The following is a 25907-nucleotide window of genomic DNA, read 5'->3' as shown; positions in this document are numbered from 1 at the left end:
ATCTGTAGACCTTCTTGTTGGGTGAATTTCTGTCTAAGAGTTGTAACTTGCTGTCATTTTGTTCTGAGCTTTTCACGTGTGATGGTTGTTTTTGCAACCTTGTTCTATCACACTAAACAGTCCTCTAGACCAGGGGTGGACAATGTCGGTCCTGGAGAGCCACAGTGGCTACAGGTTTTCATTCCAACCCAACTGCTTAATTAGAAACTAAACTTTGCCAGTCTCACACCTTATTTAATTTAATGGTTTGTTAGTCTGCAATGTAAGGTTCTTTTATCATAGATTTTTTAATCTCCAAGGATATCACCTAAATGATTTGAAGCCTAAAACGGATAATTTTCAGTCTGTCACATTTTCTATTACGTGTTTTATTAAATCAAACAGTGTATGAACACATACAGATATAAATGGAAACAAGCTAGATTAAGAACTGCTGGCTACTTTGTCATTTACATTTTATTGCTAATAAGGAGCCATTAAAACAATGAATGCAGCTGTTTAAGATTGAAATAAGCAATCAAGGGTGGGGATCCTTAACAAGCGAGACCACTAAAATGAAGAATCAAAATATCACTTTAGCAATAACTGCTTCATCAGCAATAATTGACTTCTCATTAAGAAACTGGGTTGGAACAAAAACCTGCAGCCACTGCAGCCCTCCGGGACCGACATTGCCTACCCCTGCTCTAGACCAACGTTTACTTGATTATGTTGACCTTCTTGGTAAGTCACTTTGCATAAAAGTATCTGCTAAACAAATAAATGTAAGTGTAAAATGCATGACAATGAACACAAATGGAGTGTAATTGTACAGATAATATAAACAGACAGACAGATAGAAAAAGTGTTATATAACAAAAATGATAGACACATAAGACTGGCACAATATCATAGATAAGCCGATAGGAAAGGGACTATATGGGAGTTATGACTTATACTTGGAAAAACATATAAAAATAAAGATATCTAGATGAATAAGGCACTATATGATAGATAGATAGATAGATAGATAGATAGATAGATAGATAGATAGATAGATAGATAGATAGATTTTATTAGTCCCCAAGGGGATGATGAAAATTACAGTTAATTTCAAATATTAAAATTAAAATATTTTTGTAAAGTAAATGTTATCTGATTATTTGAGGGGCAGTGTAAAATCTTTACTATGATTATTGTAAGGTGACTAAGTCATCATATCAACAGTGAACTGCATATATACTAAATTAAATAAATGAATGAATACAACTGAATTGTTCATTTCATGCATTTACAATATAAGTCACGATTCAGGTTCTTCATGGTGTACCAGTCAAACAGCAGCCAACACAAGCAGAGTTAATTACAAATTAACTGACACAAAGCACTGTGATTACAGAAGCTAACTATTACGTTTAATTCTATGTTAAGTCTTCTAAGTAAAGCTTTAAAACCATATCAAATCACAAACCTCACACGTTACTTCACTACTTACAAAAGCAACCAAGTGATAAAAAAGGTGCCTTAACATTTGCCATTACCCGTAGACAAGTTCCTGCTGAGCAGCAGCCACCTACCATGAACTTCACATAACTAACATGGTCAGTCTACTTGTGGATAATTATTTGCTTCTTCTTCTCTTCATTTTCAGTATGTCATTTTAATGCTTTATTTTTAGGCATCTAACCTCTCACAAGTTCATGAGAGGGTTGAGTGAACATAAATTTTTAACCCCACTTCTGCTCTCTTTCCCAAAGTTTCGGACCACTTCTGCACAGAGCCAGCCTCAGTCCAGATCAAATGTACAGTATGCATAGGCTCAGTATTTCCACATGTAGAGAGGACATTATCCAGCACACTAAGCAGATCTTTCTACTCCCACCCTCACTTTAACAAATTATAGCAGTTGTGTGTTAAACATTTTAAACATTCATCACAACGATCAAAAAGCAGGTGGTTTTCTTTCTCCTCAGCAACAATGCACTGTGACTGTATTATTGCATTATTTCTAAATTCTGTTTGTCATCTTAAAGGCTTTATTTATAATCACCCTGTCAATGTTTACAATAAACCAGCTTACTTTCATCGATCAACAAACAATTTTACAACATTCGTGACACAGCCTCCCCCACGACTGGGACATTTTGCTCTGTCTGTTTTGTAAACTTCAAGTATGATGGCACAAGTGCCTTAAAAAGCAAGGTGTAGCTTTAAAACAGTACAAACAGTACAAACATTTACAAACAGTAACACAGTTTTTTATGAATCCCATACTGAACAGCATATAACAAAGACACATGCATTGGCATTTGCCATTCCATCACAAATACTACACACATTACAAAATACATTTCAATAGATTGTACACTACAATCTCTCTGAGACTGCACAGGTGGCGAACCAGCTGAGGGTAGGGAAGGCTGCGGGGATCTGTGGTATCAAGGGGTTAACTTCTCCAGGCTGGTGCTAAGCCTGTCCTCCTGGGATTGCAAACAATTTTTGCTTCCATTTCGGAGACGGGCTTCATCTCAACTGACTGGAAAACAGGACTTGTCGTCCCTATCTGGAAAGGGAAAGGTGATCGCTTAGATTATGGCAACTACAGGGGGATAACACTGCACTCAGTGCCGGGTAAGATCCTTAGTAGGGTTGTCCTCAATAGGATCCTTGATCACATGATCACCTACCAGTGACCGGAGCAGTCTGGTTTTACACTTAAGAAGTCTACCATCAACCACATCCTGGCACGGAGGGTTCTCATGGACCGCAAACACAAATATTAGCAGTTTCTTTGCAGCCTTTGTCGATTTTTGTAAAGCGTTTGACTCAGTTGATCGAGCTGCCCTGTGGGACATCCTGAGACTTCACGGGATCCCCTCAAAGTTGCTGGATATCATGGCTGGCCTGTACACTGGTACTGTGAGTGCTGTGCAGAGTGGAGGCAGAACCTCTGCATTTTTCCCAGTTGATTGTGAGGTTCGTCAGGGGTGTGTTCTGCTCCTACTCTGTTCAATGCTTGCAGGGTTGTGGGGTCCAGCAGCTGTGGGGCATCTGTTGGTGAAGAAAGATTTACTGATCTTGACTTTGCTGACGATGCTGTGATCTTGACAGAGTCCATGGAAGCACTGATCGGGGCTCTCGAGGGACTGAGCGAGGAGTCTGAGTGTCTGGGCTTTCAAGTGTCCTGATAATAACCAAGATCCAGGCCTTTAATGACCTCTTGGGCACAGCCATCAGCAGTGTGTCTGCCTGCGGACAGAGTGTCAACCTCATCGAGAGGTTTACTTACCTCAACAGTGACATTCATGTCTCTGGTGACTCTTCCTATGAAGTCAGTAGACAGACTGGGAGAGCATGGGGGGGTCATGAGGTCGCTGGAAAGGGGTGTGTGGCGCTCCCGATATCTATGCAAAAGGACAAAGGTCCAAGTCTTTAAAGTCCCGGTGCTTCCTGTCTTGCTATATGGTCATGAGACATGGACGCTATCCAATGACCTGAGACGAAGACTGGACTCAGTACTGTGTCTCTCCGGAGAATCCTTGGGTACTGCTGGTTTGACTTTGTGTTGTTCACGGAGTCCCCAATGAGGCACATTACCTGCACCGTGAGGGAGCGTCAGTTATGGCACTACGGCCATGTGGAACAATTCCCCAAAGGTGATCTGGCAGACAGGATTCCCATTGCTGTGGATCCGAATGGCAGTACCAGGCCAAGGGGACTCCCACATAAGACCTGGCAGTGGCAGACAGACAGTCATTTCTGAAGGGTGGTACTGGACTGCATGTCTGCCTTGGGGGTTGCCAACCAGGATCCTGAGCTTATTCGTCATGTGGTGGATGCGGCAACGCATTGTATTACTGCATGCCCCCCATCCTGACCTGACATGCCCTGTGCACCACAAATGTTAATGCTGAATACACTGAAGTCCACGTTGATTACTTAAATTTCAACACATCTTAGACAGGCAGCACAACTAGTATTTAATAAATGGTGACCCAATGGATTGCTGTTAAATGTCATCTCAAAGGCTGACCTTTTGTGTTGATGGAAGCAGAGCACACTAAAAGCTTTGTGAGGGTCTCTAGACTTCTTATATTTAACAAGCAGGTTACAGAAATAGAGGTTCAGGTATACGTTTGTTTAGTACAGGATGACGATAAAGATCAAGTTCTTTGTGTAGCCTTCTTGAAAAAACAAGAGAGACGTGGATTTTGCATCTTCTTACACTTTAGTTCAATAATGTGGCCACTGTCCTAATTATTCATGCCATTTCTTTCTTATTAAGTTTTCCATGGGATACCAGCAAAAGCGAATTAGCTATTAAAAAGTGTCTGTACCATAGAAGCAGTATGGCAAACTCATGCTTTGAGATCTACCATATGCTGTTTGAACCGGATACAACTTGTTATTGAAAAATTTCATGGTCCTATAGTTGGAAACTTGTTGAGGGTAAATGTGGCACCAACATTAGGAAGTTTTTCTTCACACAGACACTTGGAATAAGTGACCAAGTAGTGTGGTAGACAGTAAGACTTTAGGGACTTTCAAAACTCGACTTGATGTTATTATAAAAGAATTAAGTGGATAGGACTGGTGAGCTTTGTAGGCCTTAATGGCCAATTCTCATCTAGAATATTCTAACAAACAAATTCAATAAAATTCAGTTTATTCTGTAACAGGAGAGAATAAGCAACAAATTTAAAAGACAGCAGTAGCAGTAGTACTAGCAGGACACTTACTGTCATGAGTACAACCAACAAACAGACAGTGAGCACAGCACTGAAAAACAACTTGTGCCCCACTTACTTACATTTGTGTTAGGGCAAACTGAAGGTTCTTGAAGTCCATAGTTTTGAACCCAATTTCTTGCTTCATATAAACACAGTAGAAAAGCATCTAAGAAACATACTGTAGGTATCCAGAATAAAACAGCGACCAATATTTTCAGATGCCATCATAAACTGCTATTACTTCAAGTAAACAAATATGCCTAAACTTTTACAACCAGCCTCACAAATCACGAAAATAGGGTTAACTGAGAAATATGTAATCATGAGCATAGCAATACATTAAAAAAGTAGACATTTAAGTTCAGAAATCTGTTATTTTTTTGTTGACCTGTCATATACAATTTTTGCACAGGTGTTATTTTATAGTGAAGTCAAAATTTTGACGGGAATAAGATATGGTCAACAACCATCATTTTAAAAAGACTGCTTACTAAGTCTACATAAAGTGGGCTTACACACACACAGACACATAAATGTACTACACAAGACATACTGAGGTCACACACCACATTAAACATAAATCACGAAAAAGAATGAAATACATGAACCTTAGGGAAAATAAACACACCCAGTTCTGACATGTCCTAATCAGAGCTCCGTGGCATAGAATTTAACCTGTTTTATTACTCTCAAAAAAAAAAAAAAGGAACCATTACACCTCTAAAAATGCTTAAAAAGAAACACTTCTTACACTAGCTGTGAATCAACCTGGCTAACAATGAAACTTGGGGTTCCAGAAAACTCCCATATCTTATAATATGTAACAACAGACAGCAGAATGCAATTGTCACGCAGGACACAGTGGAGGGGACAAATGAACAGGTTCTTGTCACTAAAGCAGATTATGTTTTTTCATCATGCATGTTCAGGAAAAACAAATTGTGTTAGAAATTCACTTAAAGTGAAACAGATGTAATTATTTGCAGAACTGAAGACACTATTATTAAAAAGGAGAACTGTAAAAATACGAGAGTTACAGAACATTGATCAAACACACATATTAAAGCATGTCAGCTCTAACTCGGGGATTGTGGAACCAGATCCAAACATGTCACCACTATGCGCAAAGAGGGAATGATATAGAGAGGACACCAGGCCATTCCACAGAAGTAGAACATATTTCAAAACCAAAAAGTGCAAAGCTATTATACTTCTTCTTCTTACATAACTATTCCCATTTTTATTTGGGTTGGCAGTTTCGTTTTTGACTGGACTTACTATACAAGGCCACATTGCACCTCAAAAATGATATCGTCTTTGTAAAGGCAATTTTAGGTGTATATTATCTGCTTACATCTTCTTATATAATATGCTACTGTGGCTGTGCGTTTGTCTGTTAAGGATTTTAAATCACTTACAGCTTGCAAACTGTTTGAACTATTGACCTGAAATTTGGTACACATATACTACGTGACATCTACTGTCCGCTTTCGGGGTGATGATTGACCTCCAAGGTTATACCTCTTTTTATTTTATTTTATTGTAGAATCAACTCTCAGCAGCGGACTGCAGGGCGGCCGTGCAGCACATGCATACGGGTGCCGTTCTCATCCCTACCACCTTCGCCATCACTTCCCCTACCTCTTCATATCTTAAATCATTCTTGAGGCAGATTAAAGACTTAAGTGCCAGCTTAAGTGAAAAATTAAGGAAAACATACTAAGTAATTGCAACACAAACACTGACTTAATCAGTTTTAATGCAAAAAGATGCCGACAAAAGAAGAGAAGAAGTAGGCCACTAGGGTGGGGAAAAGAAGAACTGCTCAGGAACAGCAAGTGCATCAACCTCTGAGCAAACGAATGATAAACGTACAGAGAAAGAGTAGGAAAACTAGGAATGCTCAAGTCAAGTGTATTCACTGCACGATAAAGTGCAGTGCACTGTTACTGGTAACTGTATAATAGACACTGTGTTAAAGGAACTGCAATAATAGTCAAAGACTACAACACATGAAGTCACAACAATTATACCATTTTTTTAACAGTGTAAAGGACTGTCACCCAGATTCTCAAAAATTAGAGCAATAAAATGTCATGCAAAACCATAACGGCAAAAAAGTAGAAATATACATCTTGCATTCAGAGCTGGCGGCACGGTGGCGCAGTGGGTAGCGCTGCTGCCTCGCAGTTGGGAGATCTGGGGACCTGGGTTCGATTCCCGGGTCCTCCCTGCGTGGAGTTTGCATGTTCTCCCCGTGTCTGCGTGGGTTTCCTCCGGGCGCTCCGGTTTCCTCCCACAGTCCAAAGACATGCAGGTTAGGTGGATTGGTGATTCTAAATTGGCCCTAGTGTGTGCTTGGTGTGTGGGTGTGTTTGTGTGTGTCCTGCGGTGGGTTGGCACCCTGCCCGGGATTGTTTCCTGCCTTGTGCCCTGTGTTGGCTGGGATTGGCTCCAGCAGACCCCCGTGACCCTGTGTTCGGATTCAGCGGGCTGGGAAATGGATGGATGGATGGATGGCATTCAGAGCTTCTAAATTTGTAAAACTGTTATAATCAAGACATACCATGGTGTAGGCCAGGGGTAGGCAACGTCGGTCCTGGAGTGCCACAGTATGTGCAGGTTTTTGTTCCAACCCAGTTCCTTAACGAGAACTCAATTATTGCTGATGAAGCACATATTGCTTAAGTGACATTTTGATGCTTCCTTTTAGTGGTCTCGCTTGTTAAGGTTCTCCAACCTTAATTGCTTATTTCAATCTTAAACTGCTGCATTCAGTGTTTTAATTGCTCCTTATTAGCAATAAGATGTAAAAGACAAAGTAGCCAGCAGTTCTCCAGCTAGCTTTTTTCCAATTACATCTTTGTGTGTTCGTCATGCACTGTTTGATTTAATAAAACACTGACAGACTGAAAATGATCTGTTTTAGGCTTCAAATCATTTGGATGATATCCTTGGAAAGGAAAAAAATCTACGATATAAGAGCCTTACATTGCACAGACTAACAAGCCATAAAATTAAATAAGGTCTGAGATTGGCAATGATTGGTTTCTAATTAAGCAATTGGGTTGGAATGAAAACCTGTAGCCACTGAGGCTCACCAGGACCGACGTTGCCTTCCCCTGGTGTAGGCAAAGCTAACAGCATTTACTACTGCATCACAATTTTTGCAATTCTTCAAGGTTTTAAGTATTTGTTATTGGAAAGGCACCCTATAAAGCGACATTCATCAAGTGAAAGGTAAACGTCCTCAATTTAACCTAACAGGTCCGCTCAGGAGTTCTCTTTGGACTTCTTTGTTTATGTCTCCTTAACAAACTGAACAAAATGGTACCACATTCCCTTAAGCCTTAATAGAAACTTAACACTCATAATACAGCATGCATTGACAAAACCTAAAAAGCCAAGTTTTAAAAATTTTGCAGTTCTGATTGCTTTTCTCAAAGAACAAATTAAAACTTAACACTGCCTTGTGGTCAGGATGCCACAAAAGACTCCACGCCTCCTGAACCCTGAACATATAAAAATGGACATATGAACTGTATCCTCAAAATATCACTCATTATCAGCTTAGCCAGCTTATGGTTGTAGTTCTATATAAGGTGAAACAGTAAGATCACACATCCTTTAAGGAGCCATGAACAGCTATATATCTCACTAACAATTTTTAGCATGCAAATATTTGTGTTTATATTTACTCATTAAGATGAAGCAATTCTGAAACAACTGTAATGAACTGGTGCCTTCTCTTGCTGGAGCTCCCTGAGATCTTCTAAACTACTCACAGTTAGAAAATAAATAGATGGATATTACGAAAGGTACCTTGCTAATCATGAAAATAATAAACTAGTAGAAAAGCTGACAACGTTCTAAAACAAGATACTAAAATGGAATAAATTCTTGGTGGAAAATAGTGCATTTACTTTTAAGACAACATAAAAATAATCAAACAGCTGTTCATTTATTTACACCAATGCCTGATGTGTGTGATGAAAAGACAAGAACTGTCAAGTAAGAAAGTAAACTACTGCACACAGTAACTCTATGAGCTGCAGATTCCAGCACAATGTCACACATTAAGGCCCAGGTCACTCAAGAAATTTCTCCCGTCACAGCTCAAGTGTACACCTGTCATGTCTGCACAGCTCTCAGCAGCACACTGCCTCACCCCACTATGAAAGGACCCTACTGGGAGATGTTCATTATTGCTCTGTAGCCCCTCATCTTCTCATTTTCCTTATAAAACCCTTAAATTGACTCTTGTTATCAGTTTAAGGCACAGTATGACAACAGAGAAGCCATTTCTGTGTCAGATATATTACAATTGTCTTCTCAAATTGCAGTGTTTGACCGAAAACAGCCCACTCATTCTCACATTTCATTCATTAATTCTTTTGATTTTTTTCCTTAACTTTTTTTTAAACATCAGCCTCTCAGTTTATCATTTTGTGAAATTTATCTGTTGTTGCACAGCTTTGTATTTCACAAAAAAGTTTCAAATGAAAGTCATTGTGAATTTAAAGGTGTGTTTTAAAATGGTGAAATTATCAGCCATTTTGGAACAATATAAAAAGTGGTTTTGCATAAACATAAATTAACTTGTTTTTTCCCCAGACTGTCAGTCTGTCATTTTCGATCCCACTTAGTGCTGAACAGAGTTGCATGAGATGCTACATCCTATCCCAGCTAGCATAGGGCACAAGGCAGGAACAAACCCTGGACAGGGCGCCAGTCCATCGCAGGGTGAACACACACACACACTAGGGACTTAGGATCACCAGTTCACCTAACCTGCATGTCTTTGGACAGTGGAAAGAAAACAGAACACCCAGAGAAAACCCATACAGACATGGAGAGAATATGCAGACTCCACTGCACCACCATGCCACCTCTCCTAAGACTGTACACAAAGGATAACAGGTCACACTGTAGACCCCCTGGAGGTCATAGCAAAGAAGAGAAAGAAAAGAAAACTGAGTACCATTATGAACAATGCTGCACACCCTCCCACTGAGGACTTCCAGAAAATAAATTACTCAGCAAAAGTGAGTACCAACAGCAGTATGTCTGCACAATGTCTCACTCGGACTGTGACCGCCAAGTCAGAAGTTTTCTTTCTTTTTCAATTTTCTTCCTTTATAGTCATACTGGTGTGTGTATATTTATTTATTTACTTAGTTATCTACCTATCATATATGCATTTATTTAAAGAGCTTCTGTAAAAACTAAATTTCCTCATGGGGACAAATAAAGTTCTATCTAAAAGTCACCAGTTATTTTACTGTATGTGTTTGTAATGCAGGAGAAAACCATAAGAACACAGGAAAAACAAGCATACACAACATGAAAGAAGTCCAAGGCAGAAACAAACCAGGATCCAAATGATGTGAGGTGACAGCTCCAATAGCTATACCAAATAATTGATAGATAGATAGATAGATAGATAGATAGATAGATAGATAGATAGACCCTCCTTGAACTTCCACCTTATCGTGGTGGAGGGTTTTGCATGTCCCAATGATCCTAGGAGCTCTGTTGTCCGCGGCTTTATGCCCCTGGTAGGGCCACCCAAGGCAAACTGGTCCTAGGTGAGGGATGAGACAAAGAGCAGTTCAACAAACCTCCAATGATGAATCAAACCTTTGGACGACATTTTCCCTTGCCCAGATATGGGTCACCGGGGCCCCCCTCTGGAGCCAGGCCTGGAGGTAGGGCTTGATGGCAAGCACCTGGTGGCCTGCACCCATGGGGCACAGCCCGAAGAGGAAACGTGGGTCCCCCTTCCCATGGGCTCACCACCTATGGGAGGGGCCAAGGAGGTCAGGTGCAGTGTGAGTTGGGTGGTGGCCGAAGGCGGGGACCTTGCCAGTCTGATCCTCGGCTACAGAAACTGTCTCTTGGGATGTGGAATGTCACCTCTCTGAAAGGGAAGGAGCCTGAGCTAGTGCGTGAGGTTGAGAGGTTCCGGCTAGATATAGTCAGGCTCACCTCGACGCACAGCTTGGACTCTGGAACCAATCTCCTTGAGAGGGGCTGGACTCTCTACCACTCTGGAGTTGCCCCAGGTGAGAGCCGCCGAGTGGTTGTGGGCATACTTATTGCCCCCCGACTTGGAGCCTTTTCATTGGGGTTTATCCCGGTGGACGAGAGGGCAGCCTCCCTCCGCCTTCGGGTGGCGGGATGAGTCCTAACTGTTGTTTGTGCATATGCGCCGAACAGCAATTTGGAGTACCCACCCTTTTTGGAGTACCTGGAGGGGGTGCTAGAGGGCATACCTTCTGGAGACTCCCTCGTTCTGCTGGGAGACTTCAATGCTCACGTGGGCAATGACAGTGAGACCTGGAAGGGCGTGATTGGGAGGAATGGCCCCCCCGATCTGAACCCGAGCGGTGTTTTGTTATTGGACTTTTGTGCTCATCACGGATTGTCCATAACGAACACCATGTTCAAGCATAGGGGTGTTCATATGTGCACTTGGCACAAGGACACCCTAGGCCTCAGTTCGATGATTGACTTTGTGGTCGTGTCGTCGGACCTGTGGCCAAATGTCTGTGTTGTGAGGGTCTGCTGGGAACGTCTGGCAGAGTCCCCTGTCAGAAGTAGCTTCAACTCCCACCTCCGGCAGAACTTCGACCACATCCCGAGGGAGGTGGGGGACATTGAGACCGAATGGGCCATGTGTCTTGGCTGGCCTGGGAACGCCTTGGGATTCTCCCGGAAGAGCTAGAAGAAGTGGCCGGGGAGAGGGAAGTCTGGGCATCTCTGCTCAAGCTGCTGCCCCCACGACCCGATCTGAGATAAGCGGAAGAGAATAGATAGATAGATAGATAGATAGATAGATAGATAGATAGATAGATAGATAGATAGATAGATAGATAGATAGATAGATAGATAGATAGATAGATAGATAGATAGTTTATCTATCTATCTATCTATGAGAAGTGAACTTATACAATGGTTTCTCAAAAAAACATTTTGTTGTAACAATCAAGAAAGTCAAAACACACTTGTGTATGACATACTCAGACATACTTGATAAATTCCTCTGAAATGTTAACCAACCCTGATGTAGTACTGGATTAAAAAAAATAAGGAATCGAGCTGTGAAATACTTAAATATGTTGTTATGCCAGGAGACCACTTTATGGCAGAATTCATCCTGAAATAGCAATTCTGGGAACTAATTCAGTAAGAAGAGAATCGTCTGAAAATGAGTGAGTCAACCTCTGACCATATTATTTATTATATTACAGTGAGAACAAAACATATTAGTAGATGAATGCTTTCAAAAATAATAAAGACAGTTATTACATTATGACCATGGCTGAGTACCCACAGTCAAAACATTCCAACTCCAGTCACCATTATTCTTTTTGTTTTGTTTTGTTACTGTATGAACTGAACTGAGAACGAACATCCAGAATGAGGAGTTCTCAAATGGTGGCCTATAGTGGAGTGCTATGTCTAGTTTTATGTGCCATGGAATACTTGTTACTATTTCAAACAGAACTTGTGTGGCATTCTCAGTCCATTATATAAATCAAAAGGAAATTAAATGAGCACCACTGCTGCCAGTTTTAGTTCAAGCTAATCCAATCAAAACTAAGGCCAAAGCCCCCCCAACGCTAAACCCCCTAAACCTTCTCAGTTGAAAGACTTCTGCTTTTGCACAAATTGTCTAAACAGAATAGGCACACAAATGTGTTTTACCCCTGAGACAAATGCTTTGTTTAACTGTCCCCTGTCTAAGACAACACATTTCTTTTAGAAACATTCATATAAAGTTTTAAATGACACTGCTGCAAGAGAACACACCAAAGTGAATGACACACCACTAGTAAGCACCTGCCGCTGACAACAACTTCCATGAGCAGAAGGGAGCTTACTTTCAGCAGATAACCATCTTGGTGTAAACCTGGCAGTGCCACCCCCTGCAAAGAAGCCGATCTAAAGCAGCATTTAAACAGTTCACCAAATCAAACTTCAGGCTATAACTCTACAAACAATTCCAGTCCAGACTTGCAAAGACAATGTGCTCACTGCGTTGACTTTAAAATGGCCTAAACAGTGTGTTGCTGGTGCTCTAGTGCTAAATTCAAAGTGGGTACTGTCACAGACGGCCGGGACGCCTCTTCAATGAGAGGACCAGAGGACCAAGTGTGGGCTTAACAGAACCTCCCCCAGGACATTAGAGGGCAGCACGCTGGGTTGCAGAGGTGCCTTGGATTCCTGCAGGGCTTCATGGGAGTTGGAGTTATCTACAGCCCTGTTAAAATCTGGAGGTGCGGTCAGGGGGTGCTGCAACAGCTGTTGAGCCCTCCTGGGCAGGTGCACTATAAAAGGAGCTGCCTCACTTCATTCAAGGTGCCAGAGTCGGGAGGAAGAAGACAGAACTTGCGAGAGTGGAGTGGAGTGGACGTGGCAGAAGAGAAGAAAGGACTGTGCGCATTATTGTGGTGTTTTGGGTACTGTGTGTGCTGTGTAGAAGGCAAAAGAAAATTAAACGTGTATGTTCTGCACTTCTGGCTGTCTCAGTGTCTGTCTGTGTCTGGGCATCTTTCACAGTACATACAGCATGCCAGGGCACAGGGCCTACAGACTTCTGTCACAGTTCATTTCCACTTTTATTTCAATTAACCATGCTGTGAGAAGTCAAGCAAAATGACACCTTTTATTGGCTAACTAAAAAGATTACAATATGCAAGCTTTCGAGGCACTAATTAACCATGCTGAAATTGTTTATTTTGTCTATATAGAAAACTTTTACCAGGTTTTATTCAGATAAATAAGTAGGTGTAATTGAGCCCATTGTCTCTTTTTCAAGATATTCCTCTGTTATTTATTTCAAAATGTCTGAGAAAAATAAAACCATGTTATTTTAGTTATGAAAAAGCAAAGCCACAATACAGAAGTCGTTCCTCTTTTAGGTTAATCGTTTGCACAAATGTCTGCACTTTGTCACTCTTTGGAAAAACACACCTAAACCATGGACAAATGACATTAATAAGCACGAGTGACGAATGCTAATGATACTCAAGATTTCCTCTGGGTTTTTTTTTTTTTTTTTTGTAGATGGTTTCAAAACATGAGAACATAGAAACAGGAGTAAGCAGCGTATCATTTAAGTGGATTTGACCAACACAGCTCTATGTTTTAATACATCTTGTTTATCATGTTGTTGGAGAGTGGTGACCTGTTGTGTTTTAGAGTTGCAACTACAAAAGTAAGAATTTCACCATATTCTGTGCACAGTATTACATTACAGGTAATGACTACTATTTGTGCTTGTTAAATGCGCTATGTTCAGGTGTCACTCTTTAGTCATAAATACCAAGCAGTATGGAAGATGATGATCCGCTGTGGCAACCCCTAACGGGAGCAGCTGAAAGAAGAAGCAGAAGATGGGATTTGTATCCAAGAGGCTAATGCACAGGAGTTATTCCCCACAACTTATTTACAGTCAGTTGTCTTTTCATGTGATTCAAATAGTGGCCACTATAGAGTATGCATATAACAGGATGCTAAACACGCTGGTCAAGCCAATACAAGCAGAAAACCAGTATGAATGGCCACCACAGCAGCTCCAACGAGAATACAGGAACAGCACATGGATTGTTAAATTGTGCATGGGCCAAAACCTGCTTGTACTTGACTGCAGTTCAGTCAGTGTTACATTTAATGGTAGATCATTTATTCATCCATCCACCTAATTCTCAAACCTCCTTATCCTGAGTTGGGTTGTGGGTGGCGGCAGGACCCCTATACTAGCAAGCACAGGGTACAAGGCAGGAACAACCCCTGAAAAGGGTGCCAGTACATTAAAGGAGGAACAAACACACACTAGGGTCAATTTAGCATCACCAATCCACCTAACCTGCATGTCTTTGTGAGAAAACCCAAATGGACATAAACAGAGCATACAAACTCCATGCTGTGAGCACCCAGGATGTAAATCCTGATCTGCTTACTGAGAGGCAACAGCATTACTGTGCTGCCCATGGCTGAACATATAAACACTAAAGCCAGTTTTCCTTCAGCTAACAAATGCAGTGAAATACTCTGATGATTCTGTTCTCAATAAGACACAGCAGAAGAGACAAGTGAAGAACTTTGTTTTTTTGGAGTGGACAGAATTGTCTGCAGAGAACTGGTCATTGATTTTTGCCACACCAAACAGCCTCTGTATCTGGTCACTAATCAAGGAGTGGATGTGGTCCGGTGGGGACTGATCTCCGAACACAGAGAAACTAGAGAAGAAAGGGCAGATCAAATTCCGGTGTTCCTTTAATGCTTTAGCGACATCCTTCACATCTTCTACAACTCTGTGATGGCGAGTGTGGTGTGTTGTGCTAGTGAGCTAATTAAAAGGGCAGGCTCAGTTATGGGATGCACTCTGGACCCCCTGGAGATAGCAAAAGAGAGATTGTAGACAAAATTGAGTGCCGTTATGAACAATGCTCCACATCCTCCCTCTGACATAGTAACACTGAGGACTTCCAGCCAATGGCTTAACTTATATATAAACATCTGTGCATGGAAGTGTGTATCTGTCTGTCTGTCTGTCTGTCTGTCTGTCCAGCCCGGAAGTGAGAGGTGGAGTCGGGGTAAGGGCTCCACATCCGAGGAAACAGAAAACTAAACGTCTACACGCGTGTGTGTGTTTGTGTCTGTCTGTCTGGCTGGCTGGCCCAGAAGTGCTAGGCTCCTGCAGCATGAAACTCAGAGAGCCAGCAAGGCGGCCCCAAGTTAACGAGTTAGAATAAGAAAGCGTTTCTGTTGCCAAAGCCGCAGAGAAAAGACAGAAACTCCTCCACAAGCGAGACAAGTACATTGGCAAAACGGTATCCCTTTTACTTTTCCTCCTGCCGCTAATACACAAGCGAGGCCACCACATCAGCTCTTGAAACATAGGAAAGCGATGCCCAGAGTAGTTCCTTTCAATTACCTGACATCTCTACATTTCAATTTCTTTTCTGACGGATTCAATAGTTTTTTGGACCCCGGGCTTACACAGCTAGTACAGTATAAGTGTGTCATGAAATGCTACTGGAGATCCTTTATTTCAACCACAATACGTCACCTCACTGGGACCGCCAAGTCAGAGGTTTTCTTTCTTTCTAATTTTCTTGAGTCATTCTGGTGTGTTCAGATCATAGTGTGTGTATATAGTTATTGATTTGGTGAGCTTCTGTTAAAAGCCAAATTTCCCCATGGGGACAAACAAAAGTTCTATCTTCTATTTATATGTCTCTTTACTTGTACGTCTGTCCCACATGCAACAAGTTGCTACTCTCTGGTGCCACGAATGTTTTAAAAATACATAACACCTGTTAATTTAATAAAAGACACACATCAGGTGACCTCATGTGACCCTAACGTCCGTTTCTGTGCTACAGAATCACAAAACTGTGCAAAGAACAAAACCCCGGAGAAAAACTGTACTAGCTGGATAATTCTTTCATAAATTGTTGAAAATGTGTTTGCAGATGAACACACACACACATAAGTGTACTATACTATCCCTGTCAAGTTTAATGCATTTCCACCTGTATGGTCACTTGCGGGCAGAAAAACAAAATTCAGAGTAAAACGATATCAGAAACTTGGCACACATTTGATCTAAAATTTACTCAGAGCCTCAAAGACACTTCAGCATAGGCAGTAGATAGCTGGCCACTGTTTTCCAAGCCCAGTCCTGTATTACCGAGAAGCTTCAGATTTTTGTTACAACCAGTGAGCAATTTTCTCTTTAATGAATTCCATTGTTTAATTTGCATGTCTTTTTTTTCTTATTGCAATTTGGAAATTAAGAGGAAGTGCATTTAAGAATGAAGCCAGGAAGCACCTCTTTACACAAAGAGTTTTGGGAATCAGGAACAAACCACCAAGCCATGGAGTTGAACCTTTAAGAATCTGGATGAGGTTTTGGGACAGCTTAGCAAGGAGCTAAACAACTGAGCGACAAATGGACTTCACGTTTGTCAGATTTCTTATGCTCTATATTTATGTTTGTATTTTTGCCATAGTTTAAAAGTTCTTAAACTTTTCTTATTTGTTTTCCTATTAATCCACTTTTTTTCTGTGGAGCATCCACCATTAACTGTATCCTAATACATGGAAGACTAGTGGGCTTGACACCAGAAATATCAAAACTATGTTTGCTTTATTAGAATACAGCAAGTGGTATTTTTTTTTTTTTTTTAAATTAAGATTTAAATCGTAATTTTCATTATTCTAATCCATGGGTTCTGGTTGTTTAAATCATTACTTTGTAGTAACCTGGTCAATGGGACTAATCATGAAATTGCAGCATTCAGATTAATTTACCTGGGGTCTACTCCACTTGGCCCTAATCTCTCATTATTAGGAGAGAGCAAACTACATAGAAAAAAGTGAACTTATAGGAAAACTGTGCAAAAAAATGCAAAGATTTTTGCTTTTCCTAGAAAAGCTGCTACTCTTCCTCATTTAGAATAAGCCCAAATGAGAAAAAAGAAAAACACATAAGCAATCTAATCAAACTTCGAGGTAAATGACCGTGAATGTTAAACGGATTGGAACAAACGGCAGTAAGGCGCAGGAGCGACGGAAGAGCGAGCCTGGGAATTGCCATGCTAGGCTGGAACTGCAATCTCATGATGTAAGACCACTCGACTGGCCTTCACTGCCCCCCTAAAAATGTCAACGGGGTTCGGCTCATTTTTATAATAAACAGGAAAAAATAAAAGTAAAAACACACGTCACGCCCATAGGACAATAATGACCCCGTAATGAAGTACCGCGGCCTAAGTGCAACCTTGACCTGTGTACAATAACCTTATTGACCTGCTATGGTGGTCCGCCGTCCCGTCCCATCCAGGACTGCCACACCCCCGCCTCAGAAAGTGAAGGGCAGGCAAGTCAGGGCGTTCCGTTAATCCTGACACGCCCAAGTTCTGCTGCGTTTGTACACCTTTTTACTTTTTAAAATAACACACTGGGACTTTCTCCGAACAAGTTAAAACAAGGGTGGCAGTTTCGCCTTTGTAGGAGACAATCATGACAATTAAAAAAAACTGTTTATGTGGTTATACTTAATAACAGGTAATGAAAGCCCCCCAGTACTTAATGAAGCGTTAGCGGCTTACCTCCCAGTGACGGGACGCAGTTTACTGTTTTGACTCTTTGCTGTTGCCCCTTCATTAGCGCGTCCTTCTCGACGCTTTCCACAAGGGGCGCACTCCCGTATTTACCGCGCATTCCCTGAACTCTCATGGACTCCGCCGCTAGCTGGTGGAAAGCCGCGCCGGAATAGACCGCCGTTTTTAAAACAGAAAAGAAAAGAAAAACCACAAGCGTTGGGTTTGTCTGCCTTGAGGCGCGCCTCGCACTTACTTGTCCGTTCTGCTTCGTCCTCCGTCTCCACAAAACACCTGGCGAGCGTCAAAGTACCGCGCCAGCGGTCGCCGGGGTTTTATATTCAATTCCCTCCCCTGAAGAGCAGGACGACAAGGGGAGTCGAGTTACTTTTAACTCCTTCAGGTAAGCGATTGAAAGTTTGGGAAAGAAGGAAAAAAAAATATGCAAGAGATGCGGCCGTGTAATTGTATGCGTTGAAGCGAGCGGAGCGTTACCGGATTTCGGGCACGTCAAGTGACCAGAGTATACTTTAATTTACCAGTTTACTTCCGACACCATCCATTCAAACACACACATACGCATATTTAATGCTGGCTCATCAATCTGTCCCTTTTTCCGCTGTTTTTTTTTTTCCTTCATCAGAGATGATCCGTGATGTAAAACTGCGGTGTGTGGCCGCCTAGTGCCATTGCTGCCCTTGCTAATTTATATTCGCCTTTGGTGACACGGACAACGCTAATGACCTTTAATGAAGCCTTTTTGGGCAATTAAACCACCTGTTTAACAGTCACACCTGTAATGAAACCCCATCTACCTTAATAAAGTGACAAGCGTCTGAGTTAGGTTGACCAGATTTTCAAAGTCCCAAACCGGGCAACTTAAGCCGACCAGATTGTTATGGTGCCACAATTCATTAATCCAGCAAGTGTGCTAAACACAAATAAAATTGAAGATGGGCGATTTTTCTCCATTAACTATCATGTAAATTGTAAAATTACACATGAAATCAAAATGTTTTTCCCCCTTATATTTCAGAGATCTAAAAATGGGGAAAAAATAGGACATTTTCTTCAATTCCAAAACACCATACATAAAAATTGGACTCTTCTGGAGAAAACAGGACACATAGCCTGAAACTGGTACTACCCCGGTCAAACCAGAATGCCTATTCACACTAATCTGTCCAGTTGCTATGTCTGTGTTATATGCTATTTGGTATGGGATTCAGAAAAGCAGTGCTGATGTTTGTGATGCGCCATCTGTATTTCATTTTATGACTACAAATTTTGTGAAGTGGCATCTGTTGGAATGACAAACATAATGCATTTTATTACTATACAGTACACATTGCAAATAACATTCTAGTGGGTGGTGTACTACAAACGTTAACAGTGAAGTCTACATTGATTATTTAGACTTCAACCTGTCTTAGATGAGTAACACAGCTAGTGTTCAGTAAGTCCTTATTTTCTGAATAGGAAAGGTACTTTGTTTTCAGCAACCAATGAGTTTCTGTAAGGTGCAGGCACTGGCCCGCTTTTGTGTGTTGTGTTATCACCGGTGCAAAATATGTGAAAGTTATACAGTGTCAAGTGCAGTGCTTTTGGTAGTTCATGGGGTATCCCTAATCCTCCCCATCTTACTGCTTCGAAGCAATCGTGACTTTACAAGGGAGAAGATTACTGCTTCGTAGCCGTGCATGGCATGGCGCACCGAAGAGGAGGCACAAAAGAGTGATACTGTGTAAAGTGTGGTGCTCTATCTGTACCGATAACTCCCCAAAGTTCATCAATTTTGGTCAACCAGTCAGCACAATTGGTCCGAGCCCCACCCATGATAGTTCTTGGTTGAACAAAAAGTACATACCTTAGAGTAGGAGCTAAAAAATACCATTTAAAAAAAAACTGCTAATAACAACAACAGGCCAGTTATGCCTATAAAGCTCATCAGCTCCTTTCACCCATCTCGGAGGGCATTAAACTCAAATCCTGGATGGCCGCAGTAGCTGTATGTTTTCATTCCAGTTACTTTCCTCATTAGTGACCAGTTACTTCTGAAAAAGAAAAATTCTTTGTTTGCTTTTATTGCAGCTGAATTGCTATAAAAGATTGTAAACCTTGTGTAACTGTTTTTTTTAATTTTACGAGTTCTCAAATAGGGCAGAGGCTTGGGATCGGCGCTGGCACTCGGAAGGTTGCCATTTAGAATCCCGTAAAATGCCAGAAGTGACTGTACTCTGTTGGGCCCCTTGACCAAGGCCCTAAACCTGCAATTGCTTTGTCCTGGGTATGACGTTAATCTACTGTACATCCAGCCCTTCAAGCAGGTCCTCCAACTTATAGGGAAAACTTTGGCACTCCAGCCACCATAAAAATAAACCCCACATGGTTCCAGTGTGGTGCTGAGGTGCCACCTGCTGCACTTGGGTCCCGATCCAGGTGATTCATCAGATGTTGGGTACAGCAACACGCTATCCACACGTGATCGTGACCTCTCTCTCAATTCATCAAACAATCATGAGCAAGCTATCTCCAGGGTCTCAAACTCCATTTTTCTTAATAAGAACCCAGTTCTATCTAATAGTGAAGCCCATTATTTAATTCAAGGGCTTGCTCGCGCTTCCATAATGCCACACCAGAAACTTTTTTTCTGTGAGGACCATTCGGATGTTCAGCATTTGAAGGTCTCCAAAGTGTTTTAGCGCTGTGCTGGCGCTCACAGGTGTCGACCAAATGGATTCTTACTCCTTTTACGTTGTCTTTTTAAGTAGCTTGCTATCTTTTAAATCACATACTAATCAGATTACTAGGACAGCATTTTTTCACTTAAGAAATATAGCAAAGTTAGACCTCTTATAACATTGCAAGATGCTGAGAAATTAGTTCACACTTTTGTTTTCAGTCGACTAGATTACTGTAACGCACTCCTCTCAGGACCACCTAAAAAAGACATAAATCGATTGCAATGAGTGCAGAATGCAGCTGCTAGAATCTTAACTAGGAAAAGAAAATCCGAGCACATCTCTCCAGTTTTGATGTCACTACATTGGTTACCTGTGTCATTTAGAATTGACTTTAAAATACTGCTTATGGTTTATAAAGCCTTAAATAATCTTGCTCCATCTTATATTTTGGAATGTCTTACACCTTACACTCCAAATCGTAAACTTAGATCTTCAAATGAGTGTCTGCTTAGAATTCCAAGAGCTAAACTTAAAAGAGTGGTGAGGCGGCCTTCTGCTGTTATGCACCTAAAATCTCGAATAGCCTGCCAATAGGAATTTGCCAGGCTAACGCAGTGAAGCACATTAAAAAAACTGCTAAAAACACATTATTTTAACATGGCTTTCTCATTGCTTCATCTTAGTTTAATCCTGATGCTCTGTATATTCAATTAATTATCATTATTATTCATGGTGGCTCCAAAATCCATACTAACCCCTACTTTCTCTTTTGTTCTTTTTCCGGTTTTCTGTGGTGGCGATCTGCGCCACAACCACCTAATCAAAGCACCGTGATGTCCCTACACTGATGGATTAAAGACCAGGGGCCTCATGTATAACGCCGTGCGTAGAACTCACACTATAATATGGTGTAAGCACGAAAGCGGGAATGTGCGTATGCACAGAAAAATCCAGATGCAGGAATCTGTGCGTACGCAAACTTCCACGTTCTTCCGCTACATAAATCCCAATCAGCGTGAAAAGTAACACACGTGCACAAGCCTGATGTCCCGCCCCAACTCCTCCCAGAATTATGCCTCTTTGAATATGCAAATCAATATAAATAGCCCTTAAGCTCAGCCTTCTATGAAAAGACAATGGAAAAAGCATGGGGGAAAATATAAGAATTTCAGCAAATACCAAGTGGAGGCAAAGGAAAAACATACTTTTTGTTGGTTTAAACAGTGGTATAAACAAGAAAGGGAAGTTGATCGAGTGACAGAGAGTGTTGGAGAAACTCGAAAGCTCAAGTTCACAAAGTCGCACAGTGCCCGTAATAAAAAAGTTGTCAGATATCAAAGTCGCCGTGAAAAGCCGAGTCATAGCCCACCGTCTGAGTGTCATATGAAAGCTTATTAGGGTACAGAGAAAAAAATATAGGCACACAGTGGGGAAAAAAGCACGAAATGTCAACTTTAATCTCGAAATTTCCACTTTAATCACGTAGTTTATTTTGTCATTAAAGTAGAACATCATAAACTTCATCTTAAAATCATTTAATTTACTAGTTTCTCAAATCCCATCGTAACTAAAGTAGCACGTTAAATGCTTTGTTTTGTATTTGATCTTCTATGTGCTCTATGTGTGAGAATCAATACGTGCTTCCGGGTTTTGTCTTCCTCCGACAGGACACAGAATCCATTACATTCGTAATATTGCAGCTCTCGGAATAATTAAAATACTGAGATGTATACGTGATATCATTTTCATGATGATAGGAGTTAAAGCATGTTATTAAACATGGGAACACGGTGGCGCAGTGATTGTGCGCGACCTTCGATGATTTTATTGCAGCAGTGCTGTCTCTTTCAAACGTACTAACCCCCAATTCCTGTCCTTACCTTTCTTTCTCCAAATACCCAATCAGCTCTGTAATAGACGTTAAGCCATCCGCAAGCTTATAACGTCGATTCTTCAAAACTTTAAAGGAACACTGAAATATCTTCGTAGTACATGTTTAATTATTCTATCCTTCATGCCAGTCCCAGTGAAGCATACAGTGTGAGGCAGGAACGAGTGCCAGATCCTTGCTAGCGTAGCGACACCGTGTCCTTTAATTATTAACAATACAGATTATTTAAATGAAGTTAAAGTTTTATCTGTATAATATAATAAACATATTTTGCTGCATTTCATCTTAAAAATGATATTGTCATCATATATAAATACGCTCTTTATAAAGTGTCGCAAGTTGTGCAATATTATAACTGTAGTGCAAGTTTACAGTGAGGTGATTGTACTTATAAGTCCAAACAGGTCTACAAGGAGCACTTGATGGACTGATTGAGTGCGTTTAGAGCTCTTGGGATGAAACTCTTTCTGAACCACGAGGTCCGTACAGAAAAGGTTTTGAAGCATTTGCCGTGTGAGAAGCAGTTCAAATAGGAAGCATGGCTGAGGCAGTGCGTGCTTGATGCTGTATACCAATAATTCTCTTTCCGATCAGCTGCTCCGAGTGGTGCAGTGAGAGTAATATGGAAAAAGATGATCTGCTGTGGCAACCCCTAACAGGAGCAGCTGAAAGAAGTAAAAGAAGGTGCAGTGAGAGTAACAACGCTAAAGCAGTTATGGTATTTGGAATAGTTTGACCATTCTGTGGACCATTATATTGTTACAGGTTAATTGCAATCAGATGCATTAAACTAATAAACAATATGCAGTTAATTTCAGTGTATTTATAAAGTCGCGTCAGGGATGTGGATATGATAAAGAAAGGGAGACCACACAGGAACAGTAGCACTGCTTTGATGCTGGGTGCCACCAGTCTGCAAAACCGAGCGCAAAACTTGCGTACACCAGGGTATGAGGTACCATGGAAATGTGCGTGGCTTTACGCCAAGTTTAGGTTTTATACATCGCAATTTGAGCGTGGAAACGTTCGTACACAACATTTCTGTGCCTACGCACCGTTTATACATGAGGCCCCAGAAGTCCACATGACCGTCATCAAGTTCTTCCATGAGAACCCTGAATACAATGAGGACTGATTGAGGTCAGTTATGTTAGGTAGACTGCCTAAAGGGGGCTGGGTGGTCTCGTGGCCTCTGAACCCCTGCAGATTTAATTTTTTTCTCTAGCCATCTGGAGTTTTTTTTGTTTTTTTTGTCCTCCCTGGCCATCGGACCTTACTTTTATTCCATGTTAATTAGTGTTCCCTTATTTTAATTCTTCTTTATTTTGTCTTTTTTCTCTTTCTTCATCATATAAAGCAATTTGAGTTACATAATTTGTATGTGCTATATAAATAAATGTTGTTGTTGTTGTTTATAAGGACAGCTTGTGGTTTCCACACTTTTTGGAATTTTTGAGAATTATGGCCATTGTTTTTTTGTTTTTTTTGCTCCCCTGCAGCTGGCTCTGAAGTGGATCATTTGAATGATGGAATTCCAGTGGATACTGTGGTGATTCATTGGTGATGCCATCCCCAGCCTGATGCAACTTGTCTATGCCAATAGAGTACCACTCTTTACCACAGTATTTCCATCCATCCATCCATCCATTTTCCAACCCGCTGAATCCGAACACAGGGTCACGGGGGTCTGCTGGAGCCAATCCCAGCCAACACAGGGCACAAGGCAGGAAACAATCCTGGGCAGGGTGCCAGCCCACCGCAGGGCGCACACACACACCCACACACCAAGCACACACTAGGGCCAATTTAGAATCACCAATCCACCTAACCTGCATGTCTTTGGACTGTGGGAGGAAACCGGAGCGCCCGGAGGAAACCCACGCAGACACGGGGAGAACATGCAAACTCCACGCAGGGAGGACCCGGGAATCAAACCCAGGTCTCCCAACTGCGAGGCAGCAGCGCTACCCACTGCGCCACCGTGCCGCCCACCACAGTATTTAATAATACTAATTACATTTATATAGCACTTTTCTCACTACCCAAAGTGCTTAGACAGAGGGGAACCGTTTAAACCACTGCCAATGTGTAGCACCCACCTGGATGATGTGACGGTAACCATTATTGCACCAGTACACTCACTACACTTGAGCTGGTAGTTGGTGAAGGGGTGAGAGTGAGAGAGAGAGAGAGAGACCATTGGAAGCAGGGGATGATTAGTTGGTTGGGGTGACTAGGTTGTGGAAGGCATTTAGCCAGGACATTATGATACACACTAGCCTTCTTGAAAGATGCCCAGGGATCTTTTATGACCTCAGAGAGTTAGGACCTTTGTTTTACATCTCAACCAAAGGACAATGACATTTTTACAGCACAGTGTACCTGTAACTGCACTGGAACATTGGGCTCCCCACACAGACCACAGGGTAAGCGCCCCCTGCTGGTCTCCCCAACACCTCTCCCAGCAGCAACCAAGTGTTTCCTAGATGGTCTCCCATCCAAGTACTGGGTGAGCCTGAACAGGCTTATCTTCAAGTGGACAACCTCTTCTGAAGTTCAGGTGGTATAGCTGCTAGTAACGTATTCCTTGTGTCTGTGTTTTTCAATGAGACAAACACTCTCTGCCCTCATCCGGTTTCTGTCTCTGCCACCTTCTTTTTATTAGAGTAATATCAGGCTGTTTCCAGGGATTTTGGGTCCCAAAGTAATATATCATTTTTATGGATAAAGTGAGAAACACCATTATATAAGCATGCGCTTAGCTCAATTATGACAGGAGACATCCCTAGTCCTACTTCCAAAAAGCTGGACTTTTAGCACTAACACTGGATGGTCAATGACAGTTGTTGTTTTCTCCATTATAATGATAGTAACAGAACTTTCTCAAACTTGCTTTTTCTATTCAGTTCTGTCAAAGATAGAGTAATACAGATATTGTGTTACTAAAAATTACATCAAGCTAACATGATGATCACCGGCAGGAAACAGCTGCTCAGAAATGATTAGGTGTGATGGAAAAACTGACGAGGAGATAGTAGGACTTAAAGGGCAAACAGGGTTTGCCAAAAAAGGTTGTTTTTTTTTAAAAAAAAAAGGACAAACCCAAACATCACAACAAGTTGTCAAAGGGAAAGTCTTAATTTTAAATATGTAATTTGTTCTTTTGTCTTCATTCCATTAATGGGGAGATGGAAATGTGTGTCATAATCGTACTAAGGTGAGTTTAAGTGTTGTGTGACTTCCAAATCATGTGATTAGCAATGAGTAACACAACCTGTTAGCAGAGTGGCCAAGCAGACAGAGTCACACAATATTGGCAAGCATGCAGAACCAAAATTTAAAAAATGGGATTTCAAGAATAAGTATAGGATTAATAAATAATTTGAAGGAAACAAATCAGATCACGGATGTCAAAAATATGGTGTCATCACAACTGAACACTCAACCCCCCACCCCTAAGCCAGTTCCAGGAGACCACCATGGCTGCAGGTTTATATTCCATCCA

At 41.4% G+C, this 25907-nt stretch overlaps 1 protein-coding gene across 2 annotated transcripts in view; it reads right to left on the bottom strand.

Annotated features, from left to right (window-relative positions):
* paplna (papilin a, proteoglycan-like sulfated glycoprotein) overlaps nucleotides 1–18251 on the bottom strand; it is a 155466-nt gene extending 137215 nt beyond the window's left edge. For both annotated transcript variants that reach the window (XM_028822019.2, XM_051919912.1), the window contains exon 1: nucleotides 18084–18251. The gene's annotated coding sequence lies outside the window, so the exon portion shown is untranslated. The remainder of the gene's footprint in view (nucleotides 1–18083) is intronic.
* Between the last annotated feature and the right edge of the window lie 7656 nt (nucleotides 18252–25907).

The sequence above is a fragment of the Erpetoichthys calabaricus genome, chromosome 16 (genome assembly GCF_900747795.2).
Source record: "Erpetoichthys calabaricus chromosome 16, fErpCal1.3, whole genome shotgun sequence".
Lineage (NCBI taxonomy): Eukaryota > Metazoa > Chordata > Cladistia > Polypteriformes > Polypteridae > Erpetoichthys > Erpetoichthys calabaricus.
This window is presented reverse-complemented; position numbering and strand designations above follow the sequence as displayed.